Source organism: Pleurodeles waltl, chromosome 3_1 (genome assembly GCF_031143425.1).
Source record: "Pleurodeles waltl isolate 20211129_DDA chromosome 3_1, aPleWal1.hap1.20221129, whole genome shotgun sequence".
Taxonomy (NCBI): domain Eukaryota; kingdom Metazoa; phylum Chordata; class Amphibia; order Caudata; family Salamandridae; genus Pleurodeles; species Pleurodeles waltl.
In genome coordinates this window covers 1,979,379,371-1,979,402,584 of record NC_090440.1, presented here as the reverse complement: position 1 = coordinate 1,979,402,584, position 23,214 = coordinate 1,979,379,371, and the positions used below count along the sequence as shown (strand labels likewise).

Genomic DNA, 23,214 nt, shown 5'->3' with positions numbered 1-23,214 from the left:
CAATTTCAATGGGAATTTCGGTACCGAAAAAAACAGCTTCGGAGCCGAAACGGTCTTCCTACACTGAAGAGCAAGGGCTCTCTCTGCAGCTCAAAGAAAGGCAGAGATTTGAGCAAGAACTGGATTTAGATGAGCATGACCAAACTCAGCAAAGGTTAGAAATCCAGAAAGACACCGGGAATATACAAACCATCCCTCCGCTCAAGTCAAAAAGAAAACTGGCTTTTCATGAGACTGAGATGCAACCAAAAGCCATATTTCTCACCACAAACATCCCCACTCCAATCACCACAGTTGTCACCAGTGGGTACGCCAATGGCACAGTCACCCACACATACTGGGATGACTCAAGACGATGCGGACCCCTGGGATCTATACGACCCACCTATATCGGACAACAGCCCAGAGTGTTATCCAACAAAACCTTCACCGCCAGAGGACAGTACGTCCTACACACAGGTACTGGCCAGAGCAGTAACATTCCACAACGTAACAATGCACTCGGAACTGGTGGAGGATGACTTCCTGATTAACACTCTGGCATCCACGCATGCATCGTACCAAAGTTTACAAATGTTACCGGGCATGCTTAAACACGCACAACAGGTCTTCCAAGAACCTGTAAAAGGGAGAGCTATCATGCCAAGGGTTGAAAAGAAATATAAACCGCCCCCGTCAGACCCAGTGTTTATTACTCAACATCTCCCTCCGGACTCAGTGGTTGTGGGGGCTGCAAGGAAACGGGCAAATTCACAATCATCAGGGGATGCGCCACCCCTTGATAAGGAAAGTCGAAAATTAGGCGCAGCAGGGAAAAGAGTGGCATCGCAAGCAGCCAATCAGTGGCGAATTGCCAACTCACAAGCCCTACTTGCCCGCTACGACAGGGCGCATTGGGACGAGATGCAAGACATCATCCAGCAATTGCCCAAAGAACACCAAAAACGTGCCCAACAAGTGGTCGAAGAAGGACAGGCCATATCAAACAACCAAATCCGGTCTGCCCTGGACTCTGCTGATACAGCAGCACGGACTGTCAATACAGCAGTAACAATTAGAAGGCATGCATGGCTGCGAAGTTCTGGGCTTAAACCAGAGATACAACAGGCGGTATTGAATATGCCGTTTAATCAACATCAGCTATTTGGGCCGGAAGTGGATACCGCAATAGAAAAAATGGAAAAAGACACAGACGCGGCCAAAGCCATGGGCGCGCTCTACTCCTCCCAATACAGAGGAACATTTAGGAAACCACAGTTTAGGGGAGGGTTTAGACAACAACCATCAGAACCATCCACCTCCCAAACAAAACCCACCTACCAGTCTCAGTACCAGAGAGGGGGGTTTCGTGGTTCCTACAGAGGACAGTTCCCAAGAGGAAGTGTGACATTCCAGCCTGCCAAGCCCTAGCAAGCAGTGACTTCAATGTCACACTTCCCAAACACATATCACCGGTGGGGGGGAGATTAACCAAATACTACCACAATTGGACACACATTATCACAGACACGTGGGTCCTATCAATTATCCTACATGGTTACTGCATAGAGTTCACAACATTCCCTCCAGATGTTCCCCCAAGACCGCACAAAATGTCTCTACAACACTTAGACCTATTACAAATAGAGGTCCAAGCACTGCTAGCAAAAGAAGCAATAGAGCTAGTACCCTAACAACAGAAAGGAACAGGTGTTTACTCCCTGTATTTCCTTATCCCGAAAAAAGACAAAACGTTAAGGCCTATCTTAGATCTCAGAACACTGAATCTCTTCATCAAATCAGATCAATTCCACATGGTAACACTTCAGGACGTAGTCCCCTTACTAAAACAAGGGGAATACATGGCAACACTGGATCTCAAGGATGCGTATTTTCACATACCCATCCATCCATCCATCTCACAGGAAATACCTCAGGTTTGTAATACAAGGCAAACATTACCAATTCAAGGTGTTGCAGTTCGGAATAACAACAGCCCCCAGGGTATTTACAAAATGCCTAGCTGTAGTAGCAGCTCATATAAGGAGACATCACATGCACGTATTCCCATATCTAGACGATTGGCTAATAAAAGCCAACACTCAACGACAATGTCACGTTCACACGCAATACGTAATAGATACTCTACACAAACTAGGGTTTTCTATAAATTACCAAAAATCACATTTACAACCATCCCAAATACAACAATACTTGGGAGCAACACTCAACACACAAAGAGCAATTGCCACTCCAAGTCCACAAAGCATGCAACCAAACCAACACTACACAGTCAGGTTTGTGATGAAACTACTAGGCATGATGTCCTCATGCATAGCTATTGTCCCAAACGCAAGGCTACACATGCGGCCCTTACAACAGTGCCTAGTAATACAATGGACGCCGGCACAGGGTCAACTCCAAGATCTAGTGTTGATACACCGCCAAACACACTCTTCGGTTCAATGGTGGAACCCTGTAAATTGAAACAAATGGCGGCCTTTTCAAGACCCAGTGCCTCACGCCATTATCACAACAGACGCCTCCATGATTGGGTGGGGAGCACACCTCAACAATCACAGCATACAAGGTTGATGGGACAGTCAGCAAAAACAACTTCACATAAATCACTTAGAACTGTTAGCAGTCTTTTTAGCACTAAAAGCCTTTCAACCCCTTCTAGCCCACAAACACATTCTTGTCAAAACAGACAATATGACAACAATGTATTATCTAAACAAACGGGGGACACACTCGTCACAGCTGTGTCTCTTAGCACAAAAAATTGGGCATCGGGCAATTCACAACAACATTCGCCTCATAGCACAATATATACCAGGCATTCACAATCAGTTAGTTGACAATCTCAGTCGAGATCACCAGCAAACTCACGAGTGGGAAATACATCCCCAGATTCTACAAGATCACTTCCACCGCTGGGGGACACCAAACATAGATCTGTTTGCAACAAAAGAAAATGCAAAATGCCCAAACTTTGCGTCCAGATACCCACACCCTCAGTCCAAGGGCAGTGCTCAATGGATCAGCTGGTCAGGGATATTTGCTTACGCTTTTCCCCCTCTCCCGCTCATTCCTTATCTGGTCAACAAACTGAGTCAAAACAAACTCAAACTAATACTTATCGCACCAACGTGGGCTCGGCAATCCTGGTACACAACACTGTTGGACCTATCTGTGGTACCCCACATCAAACTACCAAACAGACCAGATCTGTTAACACAACACAACCAACAGATCAGACACCCGAATCCAGCATCGCTCAACCTAGCAATCTGGCTCCTGAAGTCTTAGAATTTGGATATCTAAACCTTTCCAAAGAGTGTATGGAGGTCATTAAACAAGCAAGAAAACCCACAACAAGACATTGTTACGCTAACAAATGGAAAAGGTTTGTTTGCTACTGCCAGGCTAATCAAATTATGCCATTAGACGCCTCCACACAAAACATTGTAAGTTATATACTACACTTACAAAAGTCCAGTCTAGCCTTCTCTTCCATTAAAATCCATCTCACTGCAATATCTGCTTATCTGCAGATTAAACATACAAAATCGCTTTTTAGAATCCCAGTTATTAAAGCCTTTATGGAAGGACTAAAAAGAATCATACCTCCAACGACACCACCAGTACCTTCGTGGAATCTTAATATTGTATTAACACGACTCATGGGCCATGAACCATTTGAACCCATGCATTCTTGTCAAATCCAATTTTTGACTTGGAAAGTAGCCTTTATAATAGCCATCACTTCACTTCGAAGAGTTAGCGAAATACAGGCGTTTACTATTCAAGAACCCTTTATACAAATACATAAACATAAGCTGTTTCTCCGTACAAATCCACAATTCTTACCAAAAGTCATATCACTGTGGAACTCCCAGTCTTCTTTCCACAGCCAGACTCAGTAGCAGAAACGGCATTACATACTTTAGACATAAAAAGAGCGCTAATGTATTACATTGATAGAACAAAACAATTTCGTAAAACAAAACAAAACAATTGTTCGTAGCTTTCCAAAAACCTCATGCAGGTAACCCTATATCCAAACAGGGCATTGCCAGATGGATAGTCAAATGCATTCAGACCTGTTACCTTAAAGCTAAAAGAGAATTACCCATTACTCCAAGGGCACACTTCACTAGAAAGAAAGGCGCCACAGTGGCTTTTCTTGGTAATATACCAATGACAGAGATTTGTAAAGCAGCAACCTGGTCTACTCCCCATACATTTACTAAGCATTACTGTGTAGATGTGTTTGCAACACAACAAAACCACAGCAGGACAGGCTGTACAAAGAACATTATTTCAGACAACTTCAACTCCTACAGGCTAACCACCGCTTTTGGGGAAATTACTGCTTTGTAGTCTATGCACAGCATGTGTATCTGCAGCTACACATGCCATCGAACGGAAAATGTCACTTACCCAGTGTACATCTGTTCGTGGCATGTTGCGCTGCAGATTCACATGCGCCCTCCCACCTCCCCGGGATCCTGTAGCCGTTTTAGTTGCATGTAAATTCTAAATATGTAAATAAATATTCCCTTACTACACACTATGTACATGCATATCTACTCCATTGCATGGGCACCTCTAGTATCATTACTTCACCAACTCCTACCTCACCCCTTGTGGGGAAAACAATCTGAGATGGAGTCGACGCCCATGCGCAATGGAGCCGAAAAGGAGGCGTCACTCGTTCCCGTGACTCGAAACGACTTCTTCGAAGAAAAACAACTTGTAACACTCCGAGCCCAACACTAGATGGCAGGAACAGTGCACAGCATGTGAATCTGCAGCGCAACATGCCACGAACAGATGTACACTGGGTAAGTGACATTTTCCATATATATATATGTATATTTATATTTATATATGTGCTTTTATAGTTGTACATAAGAAAAATAACTAACAAATCCAAATAATGAAAAATGTTTTAATAATAGTGTTACTTTATATATGAATATATAAATATACACACAAAAATGTGTTTATATTAGTATATTTTATATAGTCTTAAATATTATTTAAATGTATTTAATTTGCTTTATATTAATTTTATATATTAACATATTTAAGATTTACAATTTACTATTTTGAACTATATATATATTATAAGACAATATTTTTGTATTTTCTGGAGAATATTACTGTAAAAGGATATTTTTTCAATATTTATGTACTTACCGTTGCAAGTATAGGAAAACAATATTTTTGATGCAATATTTTTGTTACAGAATGTTGTTGATTCTGATTTTAAGTCAGTGATCCCAATAAAGCTCTCTGGGAAAGATGCCGCTGAAGCATGATGAGATCGTCTTTTGGATTTCTCGAAAGAAATTGAGAAGTGTTTTTTTCCACACATGACAGCCCAATACATAAAATACTGACTATGTGTCTTCCTCTTCGGATGGAGCCACCTGAAGAGGATTGTAACACCTGGGGAAGCATGTTTGCATCGTCTATACTAACATGAATGGCATTCCTTCATTGGCAGTTCTCCTGAGGTATAAGTACAAAATGAGCACTGGGCTGCTCTAGCTCTGGTCTTAGAAATTAAGTTAATGGGGAACTTCGCCACAGTTTCCTCACTCATCCTGTGCAGCATTAAGGGAGAAGCTTTGGTTCCGGCTATACATTAAAGAAGCAGTTCCAGATCAAGATTGTGTAAATTATTTCAGACGTTTAATACACATCTGTGGGTCATGATGCCTTGAGTACTCAAGCTGTTTAACCACATTCAAAACTAAAAGTGACAGTGGAGGTTCCGTTAAGGAGAAATCTGCAATGGAAAGTGGGAAGAAACCGAGGGAGAGAGAGCAAAAATGAATTGGTTCTATCGTATTTCGGGAATCCAGTATGCGTGGGTATAATTTAAAGCATCACAATAACGTTAAAAAAATGGAATGGTATCAGTATTCTGATAGCTGCCTTCTTGTTCTTTTCAGGACTCTTATGGTAAATCTGCAAAGACAGGAAGTTGACCCAAGTACCAAAGAAAAAGAGTATAGCAGGAAAGGTGAAGCAGGACGAGAGACTGAAGTCAGCATTAAGAGGGAAGAGAAAGGACTGGACTCCAAGACTCCAGTTGAGTAGAAGAAAGTATCAGGGCTTTCTAAGAAACATGCCAAAACAGCTATCAATACTCCTGCAAAACAAGACTTGGGTAAGAGTGGTTCAGGACATGCAGCAGAAGACACAGTAGTGCATCAGACTCTCCAGAGGTCAAACTGATAAGTCCATATGGGTTGAGACTCCAGATAAGCATTTAAATCCCCCTGATGATGTTCATAATATACAGATACAGATTGACGGAGATATTTCTTGCATCGTTAAAGCATTCTTCTGGCTGCATTTATTTGCAGAGCATGATTTCATACTAATTGAAGATTGCTGTCTGTTCCCAAGTTTTTACTACGGAAGTGCCCAGGGTGCAGGAAGTAATAAGGGTAGCTTATTCTCTCCCAGTACCTAAAGAAATCAGGGAGGTTTACACCAGTGATCGGGCTGATTAACAGGCTCTGACCTTATACAGAAACCAAGTGGGTGAGACTATCACTCTATTCCATATGTTATTCCCTTGCTCCCTTTAAAGCCAGAAGCGAAGTGCAATTAAATTTACAAGTCTGAGATTGCCTACCTTAAGGTGACTTTTCTCTGATACAAATTCTCCAATGAGGGCAAGGGTATGGCTTCTGATTTCCTTCAGAAATGTGCTACCTTGCAGCCTCCTGACACATTGAAGATGTTACAATCCCTGTTGGGATTCCTTTACTTAGGACAAGCGTATTTGCCACACTATGCTGAGTGAGTGAAGCCCTTTCATGACTTGATTTCTCCCAAGTTTTGAGCAAAACTGTGGATGGATAAACACACTGATATCTTGTGTGTGCCGAGAGCAGACATGCTAGAGACACAATATTTACAATCTAGGTGTTGTAGGACCAACCTAGTGCCCAGAGTCATACCAAGCTAGTAAGGTTATACCTATTTGATCTACAGTGAGTCACACTTGTATTCTCCAACTGAAGCACATTTTGCTTCCATTGAAAAAGTCCTGGCAGCTATGCAGATAACTATCTTGAAAGAGTGCCCGTTAGCACAGGCAAAACTCATGATTATGGTTTCTCCCATACCACCCCTGGAGGCAGCCACTAAAACCTACACCTGAGATGGGTGCAGTGGGCATCTTCCTTAAATGCAGGGGATGTAAAGTTTCAGTATTATTCTACTTTTGTATACAAGCTTTTCTCCAATATGAACAGAATGTCACTCCAAACGCCTTACCCATTGAGCCATATGAGTGTATATTTTATATGGACGGTGCTGCTCAGCCATAAGTAGGAACAAGATATAAGTAATCCTCAGCCTGTATGGCAGTCCAAGGTGAATTAAAAGATGGTGAATTCTATCCGCAACCACCCACACTAAAGTCTTAGGTGATGGCATTTTGCAACATGCAGAAATTCATGCCCTGAAACTTGCCATACAGAAGGCTGACCCTTCAGATCCCACACTAATAATGTCTGATTCATCCTGCTGTGTCGAAGGATACAATGAGGATTTGAAACATTGGCATCTGAATGAATTCACGGATTCAAAAGGGAAACCTATGAAGAATAAACAGTTCTGGGGAAAGGTAGCTGCCTTACAAGATAAGCTTCCATTAGACTACACATTGGGCCATCAGCATGATGGGATTCATGCCGAGGCTGCACCACAGACTGTCAGAGTAGTAGTTCTAACCAGATCTCAGATGAAGATTGACACACATTTAGTAACAGCAATACATGCAACCACAAAAGATAAAAAACCTCCAATGGGCTTTCCTCCTAAATACTCCCACACCCTAGATTCAGGTAAGACTCCTGTGACTACTATATGAGAAGTGTGAGACAGGATAATTCCTAAGCAACTGCCAGATCAAACTTAATCAGGGAAGCAATAATGGGCTGGGGTCTGCCCATGCAGGCATTAATGCAAGTGTTTCAGTGCTACAGCGACGCTACTGGTGGCCCTGTGTATATAAACAATCTTTAGATTATGTTAAATGGTGCAATATTTATCAATAAATCAAACCTTCTACTGTTAGAAGACCTCTGCCTTCTCCTCTTATAGTCTTCAACATACTGTTCTGGGTGATTTATTTGGACCATATCGGCCCACAGATTTTGTTAGCTACTACAAGTACTATTGGTAGCAGTTGATTCCTGTTCTTGATTCACGTGGGTGTGGCCACAGAGAAATACAAGTGCTTGAACGGTCGTAAATGATTTGCATTATATGGTAGTGAAGGGAGCAGTTCATTAATTTAATTCAGATAATGTTCTTGCATTCATCTCCAAGGCTTACAGGGATGGTATGTCTGCTCTGGGAGTTTGTCTTTAATTCTGCAATCCATTTCAAGCTGAATCCAACGGATTAGTTGAGTTTGCTAATGGCATGATTGAGCAAGACGTGGCTGCTGGATACTAAATTCCTGATTTATTAGGGTACTAAATTCAGGCCTTAGTGGGTACCATAATCTGTATGGAGTCCAGAAAGCATTGAATAACTTGCCTAGACTAGTATTGGGAGGCGCTGTTTGGAGTGTCCATGTACGTATCTAAACTAGTGGCAGATGAGAAAAAGTTTGACCTGAGACAACATTTGAATGTCTTACAAAGAGCCTAGAAGGTCAGAGACAAGCTGGTTAATGCAGAACATTTGGAAGCTGCCACTAGTGAAGAGAGGGTTGTAACTGCTGAAGGGTGAGTCCTTAAACTAGAACATTTCATCTATGAAAAGATCCACAACAAGCAAGCTTTTGGACCATCCTACAGACCACCCGTTCCAATCCTTGCGATAAAAGTGAACTGTCATCCTGACCCCTTTGTCTGGTTCAAAGAGAAACCACATTTTAAAGTACTATGTGGTCGATTCTGCACTGCAGACCATCCTGGACACCAAGAGGAATTCAGAGTAGAACTTCTTAGCCTCTACCTACTCTGAATGAACTATCCCAAGAAGACATCAGTAGCATCACTTGCTTAGGTACGCAGATGGGGATGTTGGAGCATCCTGCATCGCCAACTTTAGACAGAGCAATAGATTCCATGGATGAATCTGATGCTGCCATAACTATAGCTGCAAGTGTTCAGCACAACACTATAGCTGACTGTGAACCACTACAAGTCAACATCAGTCGAGTTGATGCCTATTTAAAGATTCTCATTTTGGTACCTATAGTTATTTTTAATCTCACACCACCCAGTCTTCTGTTTTTCACTCCACCCATTCTGGCAATGACTATCAAAAGATCTCCAGCAAAGAGCCCCCTTGGAGTACTGACCTGACGAGGAGCAGCGCCCAATGATGAAGCATGTCACCCATGGGCTGAGTGAGGGAAATTGTTCTAAATAAACTGATATGTGTTGACCAGTGTCTCCCCACCTCATTGGTTGAGTGGAGTCAATATTATCAGAACAGTGTACTTTATTTTGTAGCTACGGTTCTGGAAGGGTGTACACTGGACTGACCAATTCCTCCCTTTCCCTCTTTTTTTTGTTTTGCTGAACTTCAACCACATCTGCCATCCCAGAGAGCTCAAAGAGATCTATGCGCTGCAAACATCACAGCTTATCCTGTGCCTGAGGACATAGCTTGGGAAAAGATTCCTTATCAAATCATGAGACCGACTGAGACATTGCAGTTACTGTATTTGTTGAAGATTTCTATGAATTATGTGAATATTCCTGGTTCTATTTCAAGTGACTGGGATACAGAGACTATGAAGTGCATTATATCAGATGTGCAAGCTTACAGCATCTTACACAATGAAGACCCTTATGTGCATTTATTGTGTTGTAAAGAAATATTATGTTTTGATCATTATGCACAATATTACATCCATAAAACTAGTTACCATAGGGAAACATACAATTACAAACAGTGGGGACATTGTGAATCTCCTCCTCTTGATAGTAACCCAAATTTCGTGAAGAAATGTCCCTATTTTGAGATTGAGGACAGGTCACATCCCTCAGCTTTTTAGTTTCACAATGTCCACAATGCCAGAAAAATGTAATCATTACTAACAGACTGATTTATTCAAATGAATCTATTCAGAATTCGGCTATAGAAGGATTGCGTATTTGAAAGAAAATATTGATTAGAAAAGTGTTTGTGTAACATAATTTGGCAGGTTCAAGGCAAAGAAGCCTTATTTCGAGCATGCATTATACCTAATGACTTTTCTGAATAAACCTATCCAGCAGATTACCTGTTTGGGATTTGGAACCATGAAAAATCTTAAGAACCCCTCTATCCCAAAAGATAATTAAACCTTGTTCATGAATTGGAAATCACAAATGAACAGTTCAGATTCTGAAATAAATTATATGATCCAGAATGGAACCTATAATACTTCTCATTTCTCTCCTGAAGTTTTCACCTTATGGCCTTATGATTCCAATACCTGCATGTGTTGTTTTCTTTCCAACACCACGGATCCTAAAGCTAATCACCCTCATCCGTGATATAGCACCATCATACCTATAGTTGTTACCACAAACAGTTAGGAGCGCACCTGCCTGACATCCCAGCAATTAATCTGCCCCATTGCATCATGGTAGATGTAGTATCTTCAAAAAACGAACTCCATTAATTTTTAAATATTTCACCTTTAAGTAGGTACAGCCTTTACTGTGCATCTCTGGACACATGTGTTTCTGGGTTAGTCCCTTCTTCAGCAGAGAACATATTTGCGGGGTGCTGGGAATGCTGCCATAAATCACCCGGTTTCAGTACCTCTTCCCTGGCCTGCTGGTGCCTGCTCCAGAGCTCGTCAGCCCAATGTCTCAAGGGAGCCTTTAAAGTCACAAACAGTTAGGAGCGCACCTGCCTGACATCCCAGCAATTAATCTGCCCCATTGCATCATGGTAGATGTAGTATCTTCAAAAAACGAACTCCATTAATTTTTAAATATTTCACCTTTAAGTAGGTACAGTTATAGTTGTTACCATATATAGGCCCTCATTTTAACCTTGGCGGTCTTTTTTGAAGATTAAGCCAGGCCGAAGACCGCCAGTGGTGGCGGTCTCCCGCCAAACGTATCATGACTGCTGGCAGCCCTCCACCCTTATTCGGACGGAGAGCTGCCGGCAGCCATACTGGCTGTCGGTGGTGAAGTGGAGGCTGCTCCACCTCCACCGCCACGTCATCAGACCACCGCCCACCGAATCACGTCCCAGGATTCGGCGTGGCGGTATTTTGGTGACGGGGTGCTGGCGGTGGAGCAGCCCCCATGGATCCCGTTCCCTCCCGTAGGATCACCGGAACAAGTAAGGTGATTGTCCGTTAGGGAAGGGGGATGGGGGATGTTGTGTGCGTGCATGGGGGTGTGCGTGTGAGTGTGTAGTGGGGTTGTGTGAGTGCATGTATGAATGCAGGGGGTCTATTGTGTGTATGGGAAATGTGACGTATAGGTCTGTGTGCATGTATGTGTATGAGCGGTGTGAGCGTGCGTGTAGGGGGTGTGTGTGGGTGTTTCTGTGGGGGGGTGGGGAGGGGGTCCTACCACCTTTGGAGGGTGGTAGGGGGGTCGTGTGTGTTGGGGGAGGACTTGGGGAGGGGGAGAGAGGAGGGGGAGACCCCAATCCGTGCCAGGGAACGTATTCCCCACGAAATCCATGGTGGTATGCGGGGTCCTGATACCGCCGGCAGTCTAGTGACGGCCGCAGGGCTGGAAACCGAAGTCTCCAGCCCAGCGGTCGTCACCACCCTGGCGATCGAAGTGTAAAAGTGGCGGTTTTGCATGGCAGTAACCGCCATAGTTGTAATTCCATTTTTTTTTTCGCCGGCCTGTTAGCGGTATTACTGCCACTTTTACACCGACCGCCAGGGTTGTAATGAGGCCCATAGTGTGGGAAACTTGTACCAACGTTGACTAGGACATTCCAGTCTTTAGGCTGTGAAGGAGAATTTGTCTTTAATTAAAGAAAACATGGATTTTTTTTTGGGGGGGGGGGGGGGGAGTTGGAGGGATTTTCTCTGTGGACCATGCCCCACTAGAAATAAGCGATTCATTCTATTCAGTTAAGAGCCATAATGCAATTAAATTGGGCCTTACCATCTCGTAAATTGGCACATTATGAATAAGATGGCAATTTTAAAACTTTGCAGTCTAACATCGACACGAAAAAGTATGGCAAAAAAAAGAATACACATATACTTTGTTGAGCATAGAACAAATAAAAAAAAAAGATCAGTTAGTGAACATCCACCTGTCACATGGCTAATACAAGGCCTTATTTCCCTGCCTTTTACCACTTTTGGTTTTAATGACTGTCAGCAATACAAGTCCTTACGCTGGTATGAAACAATGCACAATTCACATGTATCCCATTCATGGAAATTTTCTTTTTCATACATATTCTTAAATGAAGATAACCCTGTGTTTTAGTACTTCCAGCTTCAGAAATTCTCTAGGATTAGGGTGACCAGACGTCACGGATTTCCCCGGACAGTTCCGGTTTTTAGAGCACTGTCCGGTGTCCCGACGCTTCTCTTAATTTTAAATAAATGTCCTGGTTTTTGGGACAAAGGCCTGATTACTAAATAAATATCCAGTTTTCTGGGACAAAGGTCAGATCATCTAGGGCAGCATAAATTAAAGACTCCTACAAAGTATTAAATAATTAAAGTAATTTATCTGTTTCTGTCAGGCAACACAGTTCCCTCTCTGCTCCCAGCAGAGCGATGGAGTGGGGAGCAGAGAGAGGCAGGTGGGGGTGGGTTGGGGGGCAGGGTGAGAGGTCAAGCCATAGCTAATTTTATATATGTAGTCTTGTAAATGTGTGTGTGTGTATACACACACACACACACCTATAGGCACACATTCACAAAGCTCTGTAAAAAAACGGGCCAGGCCAGATACAAAAGTGATAGTAATGTCTTTAGTCCTTCTTTTATGTCTGACCTGTCCCGGTTTTTGCTCCTCAAAATCTGGTCATCCTATCTAGGTCTCTTTTATTTATGTGATACAATTTCCTTCCTTGGATGTGTACCGTTTTGATGCCTGGGTTAAGTTGTGTCCCATCTGTTACTCCTATATCACCCATCCCCACGCACCATGTGAATCAACATCAGTTGTTGTTGGTTAAAAACTGGCCAAATTTATGTGATTACGATTTCGAAAACAATACAGTGCTGTGGAGGAACCTTATAACTTCCTCCTAATGAAATCAAAAGTATCCCTTGGCCTTGTATTGATATGAAAGGAATGCATTTTTCATTAAATTAGCAAATTAGTTGCCATATTATTCAGAAAGAAATCCCTTTGACTTCTGTGGCATAAACGTACAACATCTAGACAGCCAGAACTGCTTCGGAGCTTTAGAGGCTGTACAGACTCAATACCCGACTTACTTTGATGATGGAAACTGTGTTCTGTCTTTTTGCAATGTGGGCACAATGAAAATGAGACCTGTGCTCTGCAACATGAACTGGCCAGCTGAAATCATCTTTGATATACATCTGGAGCAGCCCCCCATGGCTTTCCTCAGCACGGAAATACTCCTGCAACCATTGCAATCACACCATAGACAGTGCTAAGAAAATATCTGTCCCTACTGCACAATGCTAATTATAATGGATCAATTTCATCAGTATCGCTTTTTAACGAGATTCCTTACATCTCTCTTGGCATTCAAGCCTCCAAATGAAGTACTCTCACTAACACTAAGTGCTTTGCATTGCAACCACTTGCTGGTCCATCTACTGTGCCAGCGAATGACAATAAGCACTGCCAGAAGAATTTGGCAAAGACTATCAGACTTCTGTGATGCTACAGCATGCTGTTTTGAACTGAAAGATGATACCAAGCCAAGACCAGGAGGAGAGAAACTGCTGCTTTTGTGTGTTTTCCTTTCAAGGGAACACTTGCATCCAACTAATGATAACTACAGTGTATTACTCTAAACAGGTAAGAAACTCTAGATGCACGTTGCACTACTCCATGCTGTCATAGTATAGTGTGCAGTAGTGGCTTGTAGTGTGTTAGGTTTCACTATGGCAGAAATATTCACTTGATTCTTGTTGTTCACAACATGCATTAGTGCTGTTATAATCATATTTTGTGTGGTTATTTTAGATGTGCTAAGCAACAGGATGAGATTTTTGAAGTAAAAACGTTTAGGCATAAAGTAAGAGAGAGTGTGTGTGTGTATATATACAGGGAGTGCAGAATTATTAGGCAAATGAGTATTTTGACCACATCATCCTCTTTATGCATGTTGTCTTACTCCAAGCTGTATAGGCTCGAAAGCCTACTACCAATTAAGCATATTAGGTGATGTGCATCTCTGTAATGAGAAGGGGTGTGGTCTAATGACATCAACACCCTATATCAGGTGTGCATAATTATTAGGCAACTTCCTTTCCTTTGGCAAAATGGGTCAAAAGAAGGACTTGACAGGCTCAGAAAAGTCAAAAATAGTGAGATATCTTGCAGAGGGATGCAGCACTCTTAAAATTGCAAAGCTTCTGAAGCGTGATCATCGAACAATCAAGCGTTTCATTCAAAATAGTCAACAGGGTCGCAAGAAGCGTGTGGAAAAACCAAGGCGCAAAATAACTGCCCATGAACTGAGAAAAGTCAAGCGTGCAGCTGCCACGATGCCACTTGCCACCAGTTTGGCCATATTTCAGAGCTGCAACATCACTGGAGTGCCCAAAAGCACAAGGTGTGCAATACTCAGAGACATGGCCAAGGTAAGAAAGGCTGAAAGACGACCACCACTGAACAAGACACACAAGCTGAAACGTCAAGACTGGGCCAAGAAATATCTCAAGACTGATTTTTCTAAGGTTTTATGGACTGATGAAATGAGAGTGAGTCTTGATGGGCCAGATGGATGGGCCCGTGGCTGGATTGGTAAAGGGCAGAGAGCTCCAGTCCGACTCAGACGCCAGCAAGGTGGAGGTGGAGTACTGGTTTGGGCTGGTGTCATCAAAGATGAGCTTGTGGGGCCTTTTCGGGTTGAGGATGGAGTCAAGCTCAACTCCCAGTCCTACTGCCAGTTCCTGGAAGACACCTTCTTCAAGCAGTGGTACAGGAAGAAGTCTGCATCCTTCAAGAAAAACATGATTCTCATGCAGGACAATGCTCCATCACACGCGTCCAAGTACTCCACAGCGTGGCTGGCAAGAAAGGGTATAAAAGAAGGAAATCTAATGACATGGCCTCCTTGTTCACCTGATCTGAACCCCATTGAGAACCTGTGGTCCATCATCAAATGTGAGATTTACAAGGAGGGAAAACAGTACACCTCTCTGAACAGTGTCTGGGAGGCTGTGGTTGCTGCTGCACGCAATGTTGATGGTGAACAGATCAAAACACTGACAGAATCCATGGATGGCAGGCTTTTGAGTGTCCTTGCAAAGAAAGGTGGCTATATTGGTCACTGATTTGTTTTTGTTTTGTTTTTGAATGTCAGAAATGTATATTTGTGAATGTTGAGATGTTATATTGGTTTCACTGGTAATAATAAATAATTGAAATGGGTATATATATATTTTTGTTAAGTTGCCTAATAATTATGCACAGTAATAGTCACCTGCACACACAGATATCCCCCTAACATAGCTAATACTAAAAACAAACTAAAAACTACTTCCAAAAATATTCAGCTTTGATATTAATGAGTTTTTTGGGTTCATTGAGAACATGGTTGTTGTTCAATAATAAAATTAATCCTCTAAAATACAACTTGCCTAATAATTCTGCACTCCCTGTATGTATGTATGAAAAGCCCAATTTCATTCTTGACAATACTATATATATTTCAATAACTACTCCGTCTCTGGATCCGTGATTAGGGACAGTTAGTACCCTAAAAACATGGGCACCATTTCAACTATCATTGAAGGGGGTTGTGTGGGGCTTCAACAACCTGCTTCTTCACATTCAATTGCTCCTGACAGCCGTGGATGCGAAGGCAAACCTTGTAGAGCTAAGCCAGAGTCTTAGTTTATGTAACTGTGCAGTTGCATCAAACAGAATATAGTATAAACAATGGGTGGCTGAGTTGTATTGGAAAAACCTCAGCCTTCCCATTAAAATTAAAATGTATCATTATTATATATGTGAACTAAATGAAATATTTCTACATTTGTGTATTATTGATGAATGATTATTTTTGTATTCAGCATATTGGTTTGAGATTCAAATCTTTGAAATTGCTTAAGCTGCGGTCCGCAGCTTCCTTATGCCTCAGTGTTGGTCCCTGGATTTCCGTAATGTTTCTGTGGTAGTCCCCGGATTCTATTAATGATTAAATGGGGACCACAGAAGTCAAGCGGTTAAGAACCATTGGTCTAAAAGGGCATAATTTTACAGTGGCATACCTTCCAGGTTTGCAATTTTTTCAGCTGATTGCTTATCCAGGTTACCCTTTTCTAAAGGAGGAGAGTTAGAAGAACCTGTAGGGGAACTTGTTTTGTCAACTGGACAGTGAGGCATAGCTCCCAATGAGTGGAAGGCCAGGTAGGAGGGTGATGGTGCTGTCAAAAAATACATTCCTATGTAAACAAGGGTTGCGCCCCCTCCCCCCCCCAAAGAAAATTTAACAGAAGCCAAAATACTTTGCTGGCAAGTCAAAGATGAGATCAATTTACAAGGTGACAGGTTAGGGCGGGGTTCCAGATTGATTCCTCTTATAACATTAAGAGAAAGTATAATTCATCTAGCACATGGGGACAACTTGGTAGACATCTCACCAAGGTGAGAATAAGGAATTGTTATTGGTGGTCTGGAATAGGCACAATGATAGATCACAAAGTTGGAGACTGTATTAGTTGCTTGGTCAGTGATAAAGCCAAAACAATTCCCTTGCCCCTGTAGAGGTTCCTGACTGCTTGTGGTGTAAACTAGCCTTGGATATCATTGGCCCTGTGAAAGGTTTTGGATTAGAAGGAAGATTTGTTTTACTCTTAGTAGACTATTAATCCTAGAGTTGTCAACCATATCACTGCATCTGTATTGATTAAATTTCTTAGGAATACAATCATGGAGGGATTAGTTCCTAAGATGTTGGTCACTGATAATGGAGTACAATTTTCTTCAAAACAGATAGGAGTTCTTGTGTGAATTAAGCGTACGCCGTCAAAAGACTGCTCTTTGTTGTCTGACGGCTAATGGGTTGGTGGAGAGAATCAAGCACATGATCAAAGAATGTCTACAACTTATTTCTGTCAATAGCCAACCTCGGAAAGTTGCTGTCATGATCTGGGGTTATCGCACTACACTACTCTGTTACTCAGATTTCTCCTTTTGAGTCTCTGAAAGGAAGACAGCCCGGAATCAAATACACCACTCCTTGGCTTAAACTTGACTTACAAGTTTATCACTTACATATAAATAAAAAAATACAATACATAATACAAAACTTTGTAAAAAGGTGGAAGAGAGATGTTGGAAAGTAGGATATGTGATTCAACTAAAAAAGTAGAAATTAAAGGTAGTGTGCATTCTACATACTCTTCTCCTGCATGTATTACATGAGTTGGTAAAAATGTAGTCAAACTTGATAATAACCAAGTATGGAGTATGTATCGTATTTGTAAATACAAGTCTAATGGGTCAGAAAATGTCTCTGAACGCATGTAAGAAGAAGAGTAAGGAAACATTTAGAAATAGATCCTCAAAGTTGGGAATGCCATCTAGAATGCTCAAAGATTTTGTGGAGTAGTTTGGATCTTATGGTATATGTACTGTGCTATGACTTGAGCTACATTATTACTTGCATGATCATACTCAAGTCTGTTTTCAATTTTATTGTGAATTATTCATGAGGTTTAGTCTTTATTGTTCATACCTTTTATTATTTTGTCTAATTTCTTAAAGTCCTTGTGTATATCTCTTCAATTCTACTTCTCATCTTCCTTTTTTCTCACCTACTTCACTGTTTGTTCAGTTAACCTTTTTTATTTGTGTTCATTCCCTTGTCTCAACTGCTGTTTCATTTCCATTTTTTTATGTGAAAGGGAGATGTGTTCTAAATGAGTCCGCTATTTTCTCTCTAATGGTTTCAGCTCATTCGTCCACCTTCTTACTTTGTACAGTGGAATGTTCCGATTTAGAATGGTTGAAGATCTTTATACTACAACCATAGTGTATTGCTTTATTGTAATACCCTCCATAAAAGATGCTGTAAGAAGTGATATTAAAGGCAGGAACTTAGAGATTTGTTATTAACACTGCAAGGCATTACTGCCTGGATGTGGATGCCAGAGCTGAGGTGCAAGTGGACAAAAGTGCTCAAAATGTTTCTTCAGATGGAGCATTTCCTGTCTCTTATGTAGGTCCTGCTAGGCATTCTGTTCTAGTAGAGGTGTCAAACAGAGGTATTGACAATTTAAAGGTGCCACAAATTAATTATATGTAGGTTTATTGTGTGTATGTGTATATATATATATATATATATATATATATATATATATATATATATATATATATATATATATATATATAAGATTTCCCCTTTATTTTGACACCTTACTGCGCACTTGTTACCTTCTTTAGCGGTGCTGGTTTTCTCGGCAGGGGACGCCGGATTATGTCCACAAAGGTTTCTTTCCTTCTCTTTGTTGACCGTGAAGGAGATAAAACTGCACTCAGAGGTCACTTTGCTGGGATATGTTTATTCAAAAGTAATGTTCGTTCTGGTGATAAAAGAAAGCTTAACATTTTAGTCTCACCGACCTTGTTCACGAGCATATTTACCCAATCCTCATTTCTTAAACAAACATCCTCTAATTTGAAAACCAATATTGTGCATATTAACTTAATAAAAGTGTAAACATCGACACTCATTTTAAAATGCCTATATGTGGAAACTGCAGTTTGATACTCGTGTTTTTCAGTTGGATTATATCGCATTTCATGTTGTTTTCCTTTCCCCAATATTTAGATCTCTTTTTAGTGCACTATGGGTTATGTAGTCCTGTGGTTTATTTTTTCTTCTGTTATTACAACCCGAAAAGGACAATTGTTTATTGGTGCTACAAAAACAAAATTCCCTCTGTTAGAGAGCACTTTATGTATGTTTTACATGCTCTTTTGTACTCTTATATCAATAGTTTGTAGCCCTCATGCCTATTGTCAATTGCATGTGCTTGTTATTTTATGTGGCTTCTCAGTTACTTAACTATTTCTGACCCCCATAAGTGCCTGATATCTATGTGCAGGTTTTGTTTACACAGTAGTATCTATTGCTGCATTTCTCTGTGACAGACATGTCTTTTGTGGAAACCAAACTTTTTTATATGTCTCATTGTTATTATGAGTTTATCTTTCTTTGAAGGCTGCAGGCTAAAACCAATACTGAACGTTTATATATTTGATATATATATATATATGTATGTATATATATATATATATATATATATATATATATATATATATATACACGCAATCGGTGAGATTCGTTTGCACCATTTGTATCAGCATTTATTAATGCCTGCTAAGGTCAGGCATTACAAAGAGGCTCCTATTGGTTACAATGGGCCTCTGGGTGCTTTGCATGATTATCGCCATAATGTTTGATGCTAATCCTGCAAAGCACCAGACTAGCGTCAAAAATTATGACGCTAGTCCCTCTGACCACGCCATGGTGAGCCGTATTTTAAAAACAGCGCACACATGGTGGAGTTAGGGGGATGCTAAGGGGCGCAAGAAAAGTTTTCATAAATCTGCCCCTAAGTTGAATATGTTGGGGAAAAAAAACAAAGAAAGAAATACCATCGAAAGATACTGACTCAGACTCTCATTTCATTTCAAATTTTATCACAGTGTAAAAGATCAAAGTGCTTGTTTCACAGAAAGTTAAATTGTTCAGAATATATGATGTTTGAGACAATATACATGCAAAACATCGGGCCCACTGTTCATTAGATTCTGGGCTCACTTACTTAAGTTAGGATTTTGTGATAGTTTGCAGACTTTAAAACAGTGGCACCTCTAACCCTTCCTAAATTCTTCGTTCTTAATTCGTTTTGGTTACAGTGATTAGTGAAAAACATAGACCCATATTTACAAGCCCCTTGCGCACCCTTAGCGCCACCATAGCATAATTTATTTACGCTAAGGTGGCCTTTCCCCAACACCAGATTTACAAAGTGGCGCAATGTGGATGGAAATAGGTGTCGGCCCTTCCGGGTTGCGTCCCATTGCCCCCATCCTTGTGGGTTGGTCCGAGGCCGTGGCTTGGTCCACGCAGTGTCTTCAATGCTCAGCTGAACTGTCAGACCAGCCCACAAGAGGTGTGCCCCATGATCACCATTCACACCTCTGGCTTGTGCCCTCAGCCAAAGCATTTGCAGTTAGGCCGGACGTTGTCTGGAAGTGACCCAGGGGCATCAAGGTAGGGTGCGAGGAGGCTGTGATCCACTAACTTAGGTCTCTGGGGGTTGAACCCCTTGTGGGTAAGGTTTTTTTTTTTTATTATTTATAATTTTATTGCCAGTTATTAAGAGTTAACACATTCATGCATGAGTAACTACTTTAACAGTTTGTCTCACTTCCTACTCCACCCTGGTCCCGCTCACAATTGTCCTTAATCCAGAGGTATATGAATTCTCTATTGCCATTCATGCCAAGTTTTTCTATTTGGTTGTACTGGTTATCAATAGAAGAGCTCCAATGTTCCATTTCTGTACACTTTCACATTTCTGCTGCCCATCCGCCCCATATCTTTTCGTATTTCTTCATCTATCCCCTACTCTTGTACACTTCCTTTTCAATAATTCTACGATAGTCCATTCCTGTTTCCCAGTTCTGATATGTAGGGGGTGTTGCCGAGCCCCATCTTTGGGCTATATCTCTCTTGGCAACCATGCAGCCTGTGTTAATGAGTGTTTTTTGATGTTGTGTATAATCTGATGTTTCCCATATACCTAATAATGCTATTCTTGGTGTCAGTCTAAGGATTTTGTCAATTACCGTCGCCAGTGTGCTTTCCACCTTCCCCCAGTACCCCTGAAGGCGTGGGCAGCTCCATATAATGTATAGAAAGGAACCTTCCATTCAACAGTTTCTCTTCCATCCTGTGCTGTTTATCCACCCTATCTTATATAAAAAAGTCAGAGTGTAGTACACCCTGTGTAGTATTTTAAGCTGGATAAGTTGAAAGGTAACTTTTATTGCTACATTCTTTGGGAATTCCACTGCCTCTACCCAGTCCTCCTCTTCTAGGTTCCCTGCGTCTATTTCCCACCTTTTCCATAGTTTTGTCAGTGTGTCTTGTGCATTCCCCATCAGAGTATCATATGTCGTTGATACCAGTTTCTTGTCTACCTTCCCGCTCAGCAGTCTATTCTCTAATGGGAAATTTTCTTGCGTCTCCTTCTCTAGGAGGATTCTGGTTTTCAGGGCGTGAGATAGTTTTCTGTATTGCAGCCACTGAGACCCGGTCATCTGATATCTTTCTGTAAGTATGAAAATGGGACTATTCTGTTTGCATCCCATACGTCAGCCAACGTGGATATGCCAATGTCGTTCCAACCTTTGAATCCCTGTAGTGATGAGACCTCTTTTAGCCTTGTACCTTCCCATAATAGGATTTTGGGAGTTAGTCTCCCACCCCATCCCATCTCCTTCGTCAGTTTCCTCCATGTGTCAATCACCCTTTGTGTCGCCGGGTACATATTCGGAGGATCTCTTCCTCCGAATAGTGCATGCAAATAGCTGTGTGTCCCCATTCCTAGTTTATCACCCCAGAACGCTGGGTTATCTGCCTCCGCATAAGCCCAATCATTTACAACATTGACTTGTGCTGCTTCATAGTATTTCCGCACATTGGGCAGTGCGATTCCCCCTTCAGCCCTTGACCTTTGCAATGTTTTCAGAGATATTCTGGGTTGCCGTCCTGCCCAGGCTGTCTATCTTAGTAACAACCCTATCTGGTATTTTATATGGTGTGTTTTGTATAACGTATAGCATTCTAGGGAGCGCTATCATTTTAAACATGGCTGCCGTCCCTAAGAGGGATAGTGGCAACAACTGCCAATGGTCCACATCTTTGCCTTGTCGTTGAGTAGGGGTGTCATGTTCGCCTCATAACACTCAGCCTCAATGTGCGTTATCCATATACCTAGGTATCTGAATTTGGTTCACTCCACTCGGAGTGGCAGTCTGGGGTGTGTATTATTCGTATCATCATCTTGAAGGAACACAAGCGATTTATCCCAATTAACTGTAAAGCCTGAATACCTACCATATATGTTGAATATTTGTTGGAGCCTGTCCATTGTTTGCGTCATATTGGATAAGAATAATAGGATATCGTCTGCGTATAACGAAGTGCAGTCCTCTGGTCCCTGATTTCCCAGCCAGCACCAAATTAGTGGGTCCACTCATATCCAAGCTGCCAACGCTTCGATAGCCAATGCATCGGCCATAGTGAGCATCCCTGTCTGGTGCCTCTCTTGATAGACTGTTAATCCGCACCCTAGTGGTAGGGCAGTCAAAAAGGAGTTTGACCCATCTTATGTAGTTGGGCCCAAAGCACATTCCCTCCAGAACACCAAACAGATAGCCCTACTCCACTGAATCAAATGCTTTGTTTGAGTCTAGGGATAAAATTGCTTTGCCTGCCGGTGCCTCTCGTGCCAGTGCCATGTTATTGTGAAGGTGTCTAAGGTTCAGCCGGGTCGATAGGCCCGGCATGAATCCATTTTGGTCCTGATGTACTAGTCCTAAGATCACTATTTTTAACCTATTTGCCAATACCCTAGCCAGTATTTTTCTATCCCCATTGATTAACGATATGGGCCTATATGAGTCACATCTATTCGGTGGTTTCCCTGCCTTTGGGATCAATATCACTGTCGCTGTGCGCATGTCTTCTGGCAGTTTACCTATTCTGTATGCTTCCAGCAAGGCCTTCTGCAGTGGGTCCTTCACTTGTGTTCACAGTCTTTTAAATATTCTATTGGGAGTCAGTTTGGTCTGCCTGATTGCATCTGCCCCAAGGCCTGTGTAATTTCCTGTACAGTAATATCTTCTTCTAAAGCTGCTTTATGGGTTTCGCTTAGTTTCTTTATTGGGCAATAAATGCTCAGATTTCCCCTTCAGGGACTGTTACGCGAGAGTCATAAAAGCTTTCCATATATGTGGCAAATTACTCAGCTATCTCTCCACTGGTATGGATCAGGTTCCCTCATGTCTGCTTAAT

The 23,214-nt window shown here is 41.7% G+C and overlaps 1 protein-coding gene and 1 long non-coding RNA gene across 2 annotated transcripts in view; one reads left to right on the top strand and one right to left on the bottom strand.

Moving 5' to 3' along the window:
- The window catches only part of TLCD3A (TLC domain containing 3A), a 172,467-nt gene that overhangs the window by 124,363 nt on the left and 24,890 nt on the right, over positions 1-23,214 (top strand). The gene's annotated exons all lie outside the window — the stretch shown is intronic.
- LOC138285885 (uncharacterized) overlaps positions 1-23,214 on the bottom strand; it is a 31,458-nt gene that overhangs the window by 2,655 nt on the left and 5,589 nt on the right. Inside the window, exon 2 of the long non-coding RNA XR_011201655.1 lies at positions 18,555-18,703. This is a non-coding gene — a long non-coding RNA (uncharacterized lncRNA). The remainder of the gene's footprint in view (positions 1-18,554; positions 18,704-23,214) is intronic.